At 43.7% G+C, this 5,825-nt stretch overlaps 1 pseudogene; it reads left to right on the forward strand.

The window, feature by feature from the left end:
• Positions 1-2,518: 2,518 nt before the first annotated feature.
• LOC130069760 (uncharacterized) lies at positions 2,519-5,158 on the forward strand (annotated as a pseudogene).
• Positions 5,159-5,825: the final 667 nt, after the last annotated feature.

Consider the following 5,825-nt stretch of genomic DNA (forward strand, 5'->3'; position numbering starts at 1 on the left):
GCAAACTACTTCTTCACTGCTGATTCCTGGTGGTTTAGAGGAGAATTACTCCGAGTCGCCCCCTGTCGTTTCACAGAATAGCACAACGGCGAGCGCGTCAAGTATAAACGCCTCGTCCATATGGAGAGGTGCGCGCGCAGTCAGCGGAGACTCGCGCTCGTGCGGACGCGTCGAGTATAAACAAGGTTTTAAAGGGTTAATACAGTGTATGCCTACATCCCTGTGGACTTGTGCAGCAACCAGCCACCACAGATACTTGCCAGTCTTGGATATGTGCTCAAAAGCAAATCTGAAAACTAAAATGGCAGAAGGATGATTAAAACTGTATAAAAAGGATTTTTATTTTGTCATACTAATATTTATTACATCAAGCATTAATATGAATTTTAAGATGGGTGTTTTTAATCTTTAGATATTACTTTAGGCAAGGCAGTTAATTAATGATTAAATACCTCTGAATGAGTGATGTTTTCATTAAGAGCTGAAGAACGTTTTCCAAGGCCAGCCAGTATAAGCTGCAGTTCCTCTTCTCCATTTGGTGTTTTTTCACGTTGTTTTTCAAGATGAAAAAAGTTCACCAAAAAGCTCTTCCCAGGTTGTGTTGGTGTATATGGTGCAAAACGCTTTTTGCCTCTTGCCTCCTTTCGAAAAAATCCAGGAAAAGACCTAAACATATAAGATGACAAACTATTATTCTCATATGTTATCATCCATCAACACAGAACAACCTAACTTAAAATGTATCTACATTCTCAATTACTGATTGTGTTAGGGTAAATAAAGTTTACTTTATGTTTTTATCCAACAGTGGTAATGACAGCTCCATAAAATATTCAAAGCGAAATAATCTAATTTTGAAAATCTGTACCCTTTTGCTTACATTAGAATTGGGGGCCTAGTTTGTCTAAAAGTACCTACACTGGGCGTGCAAGTACAAAATGAATGCAGGATAGGGATGGGCATGATTAATCGACGATCGATGATTGATCATTAAGAATTTCGTCGATCACGTTAATTTGTTATCGATTAAACTAATGCTGGTTGCGTTACGTAGTGTGAGTGGAAAGTGAACGGAATATCCACGTTAGCGCGGAGTTACTGTGCATCCCGGCAACGTCAGTCCACTCAGAGCGGGTGTTTTCGGCGGCTGGACTGAAGCCTTGTTTACACTCGACGCGTCCACACGAGCACGAAGGTGCACGCGGCAAAAATGACGTCTTTGCGGTATTCGGTGTTGTTTCACAGGCGAGCGCGTCGAGTATAAACGCCTCGTCCGTTTGGGGAGGCGCGCGCGCAGTCTGCGGAGACTCACGCTGCAGAGTCAAGGCTTGACGGTCACCAGGTTGCGGTCGCGTCTGACCCCAGATCATGTCATCAACATGCTTATCTTTCTCAACAAAAAATCAGTAGACTAGGGCAGAAGTGAGTTACTGGTTGTTTGTTAAGTAGTCTAATCAAGCTAGCCTTGATTGTAGGCAAATCTCTCTCACCCTCTTTCTCGACTCCGTGCCTTGGATAATTTTGAGTTACATTTTGACAAAACCTGTCAGATCTAACTATTATGATGTTTTTGGTTAAGTTATTGTTTAACATGATTTTAAAAATTATTTTTGGAACAAACGAGGGTCTCTGTTTAAGAACGCCAACTCGCAGCTGCAGGTTCCGTTGCTTTAGAGCACCGCAGCGCATAGGCTACTGTATCTTCATGTTTAGCCTAACCGAACGTCCAGTTTAACTGCTACAAGTTGATCATCTTGTAATAAAGATCTCATCGAGGAAAAGCACGCTGTATTTTTGTATTTTCATTGCATTTTTTATTTATAAAAAGTTAAATAAATAATGAATATAAAAATATTAATGATTAATCGATAGTCGATCGTTAATTCTCCCGACGATCGACTAAGAAAATTTAATCGAATGCCCATCCCTAATGCAGGACAAACGACCCATGTATCGTACCGAGCCATTTCTTGTTTCACAGACTGTCCAGAGTCATTGCGCTGAGGCCTCACTGTCGGCACTGACTGAGCTCCCTGTCCAACAGCAGCTTCTCCTGTACTGCCCTGACTGACTGGCCTGTCATTTGCTGGTACACTGTTTCTCAGCAGCAACACCAGGTTTTGGGCTGTGCTTAAGTGCTTAAGACGTCTGTTAATTGGACCTGAGTAATAAGAAAGACCTGTCTCGCGCTGCTGGTAGGGTTAGCTTGCATAGTGCAGCTTTCAATACACAGCAGCAGGAGTTGGTTGGGCTTGATGTGCCGAGACAGCTTGTACACGACCCAAAACCTGTCTGGCCTCACGTGGTAAGAGGCTGTAATCCTATACCTGGAAGACAATAGGGGAGGGAAGAGGACTAACAAACCAACTCCAAAACATTCCCCCAAAGGTGGGGGTTAGGCGTGGGACCAGCTACTCCACCCTGTAAAAAGCCTTCAGCTACGGGAACATCGACGAAAATCAGAAAATCCTTAAGCCTTGGGAAAGAAGCCTCTGCAGCGAACCAAGCTAAAGAAAATATGACGACGTGCATGGAAAACCGTAAGGAGACTGTACGTTTGAAGCGGCTTCTGACCTCAAAGCGACCCACCACCTTAGCGACATGGAATGTGAGGACCATGTATGCTGGTGGAAAGGCAGCAGTGATAGCAGAGGAGATGAGGAGGTACGGGATATCCCTCCTTGGTCTGGGAGAAACCAGGTGGCTCCACTCAGGGCAGGTCAAGCTGACGAGTGGAGAGACCATACTCTACTCAGGACATCCCAGTGACTCTGCACCACACACAGAAGGAGTAGCATTTATGCTGTCCAAGGAAGCACAAAGGGCCCTTCTCAGCTGGGAACCTATCAACTCACGGATTATCACTGCTAAATTTCAAACCACCCACAAGAAAATAAACCTCCAAGTGGTACAATGCTACGCCCCCAACAACGACACAGATGATGAAATAAAGGATAAATTTTACAATCAACTTAACACTATTATACAGGCCAGGAAAAGGAAGGACGTCATGATCTTGATGGGGGACATGAATGCAAAGATAGGGGGCAATAACAACGGCTTTGAGACAGTAATGGGAAGAGAAGGACTAGGGACCATGAATGAGAATGGAGAGAGGTTTGCAGCAGCTTGTGCAGACAACAACTTGGTCATTGGTGGGTCAGTATTTCAACACAAGAACATCCATAAAGCCACCTGGGTGTCTGCTGACCACACCACAGAAAACCAGATAGACCACATCTGCATAAGTCAGAAATTTAGACACTCTCTGCTGGATGTCAGAGTCAGAAGAGGAGCAGACGCAGGATCTGACCACCACCTCCTCACAGCAAAGATCCAGCTGAAGTTAAAATGCATCAAGCATAGGGAAGAAAGGGTCAAACTCAACACACAGCAATGTCAAGATATAGGTACATCTGAACTATACAAAGTGGCACTACACAATCGGTACCAAGCCCTAGAAATAGAAGCCCCAAGTAAAGTGGAAGAAATATGGAAAGGTCTGAAAACCTTGTGGAAAGACACATGTAAAGAAGTAGTAGGGAGGAGGAAGTCAGGCAACAAGCCCTGGATATCCAGTGATACAGATAGCAAAGTGAATGAGAGGAGGAAGAAAAAAGAGGCAGTAAACAGAAGTAAAACCAGAGCGACCAAGGCGGCAGCACAGAAAGAATATGCAATAGCAAATAAAGAAGTGAAAAGAAGTGCAAGGAGAGACAAAAAGAAATTTATTGAGGATCTAGCACAACAGGCAGAAGAAGCAGCAGGAAAGAACAACCTGAAAGACCTATACCTAACTACAAGAAAGCTTACAGGCAAATTCAGACACGCACAGGCACACATTAAAAACTCACAGGGTGTACTCCTCATAACCAAGGAAGACCAGGTGAAGAGATGGACTGAACACTTCAGAGACCTGCTCAACAGGCAGCCTCCTCAACTGACTGCAGATATTACAATTGCCCCAAACCCATTGGAGATTAACTGCAATCCCCCCACCAAGATGGAGATTAGAAAAGCCATTAAGGCCTTGAAAGGAGGGAACGCAGAGGGACCAGACGGGATTCCAGCAGAAGCTCTTAAAGCCGACACTGAAACCTCCACCAACATGCTTCACCAGCTCATGAAAATCATCTGGGAGGAAGAAAATGTCCCAGCTGACTGTAAAGATGGCTACATCGTGAAAATCCCCAAGAAAGGAGACCTCCGGCAGTGCAAAAACTACAGAGGTATAATGCTCCTCTCAACACCTGGGAAGGTGCTCAACCATATCCTGCTCAAGAGGCTCCAGAAGGGAGTCGATGAGAAACTGAGGGAAAACCAGGCTGGCTTCAGGAACAACAGATCCTGTGGAGACCAAATTGCCACCCTCAGGATCATTATTGAACAATCCATCGAATGGAACTCGCCTGTCTATGTGAATTTCATAGATTTTGAAAAAGCCTTTGACAGTGTGGATAGGGATAGTCTCAAAATAAACTCATCAAAAACTAAAGTATTGCGTATCAACAGCAAGAACAGCACACCCATAAACATGGATCAAACTGCACTAGAGGATGTAAGTAGCTTCACATACCTCGGTAGCATCATTTCAAGGGAAGGTGGCACGGAGGACGATGTCCAAGCCAGGATTGGAAAAGCAAGGACAACATTCAACATGCTAAACAATATTTGGAAGGCAAAAAACTTGTCACTCTAGACCAAATTGCAAATCTTCAATTCAAACGTAAAGACCACGCTACTTTATGGCTCAGAAACCTGGAAAATTACCACCACCATACTCAATAAGCTGCAGACCTTCACCAACCGGTGCCTCAGACGCCTCCTAGGAATATACTGGCCCAACATCATCTCTAACGCCAATATGTGGGAACTCACCAAACAAGACCCAATAGAAATGCAAATACGGAGGAGGAAATGGAAGTGGATAGGGCACACACTCAGGAGAAAGAAATCAATCATTAAACAGGCACTGACGTGGAACCCACAGGGCAGGAGGAAGAGAGGCAGACCGAGAATCACCTGGAGAAGAACCACAGAACAGGAGATGAAGAAAGAAGAGCTGACGTGGCAACATCTGGAGAGGAGGGCCCAAGACCGGAGAGGATGGAAGAGTTTGGTCGATGGCCTATGTTCCTATGGGAATTTAAAGGCTTAAATAAAAAATAAATAATAAGAAAGACAATAACTAAATGACAAATGTCATAGGTATTTTTTAGTATTGTACAGAATACCTGCAAAACACATTAATCAAAGCAGGGCTTGTCAACGCCCTGGTCTTGGTCCACATTTTCAGACCAAAAAGCAAGCTCGTCCGAACCCATGCAGTCCATACCTCCTGTGGCTGGTCTCAAGCAACTGACTGCTGGCTAATAATGCCATATATCTCACCACAGTGGGATGCATGAATGTACTGATGACCTTGAATGACTGGTTTTGAATAAATGTTGCCATTGCTTATCAATAAGTTAATTAAACGTTATTTTATTACCCTCAATCGTTCAGGTCCTCTGGTCGTGAATAAAAAGGAGATAATGAACCACTGCGTCAAAAGTTTGTATTAGCACATTATGCGCCATTAACATTACAATGACTGGTTGGTTGACGTTAACTCATCTGGCTCAGTTGTTAACACTACTGATTTGGTCGACATTGCTAAACATATGATAACAGGTGCAGTTTAGTTCTAACATCACTAACTATAACGTTAAAGATACTTTCACACAGAGCACTTAATCAACGCTAACGTCTAGCACTAACGTTAGTTACCAGCGAGTAAATATTAGGGGTGGGAATCTTTTACCATCTCACGATTCAATTCGATT

The sequence above is a fragment of the Rhinichthys klamathensis genome, unplaced genomic scaffold (genome assembly GCF_029890125.1).
Source record: "Rhinichthys klamathensis goyatoka isolate OS25496 unplaced genomic scaffold, OSU_Roscu_1.1 h1tg000015l_1, whole genome shotgun sequence".
In the NCBI taxonomy this organism is placed as follows: Eukaryota; Metazoa; Chordata; class Actinopteri; order Cypriniformes; family Leuciscidae; genus Rhinichthys; species Rhinichthys klamathensis.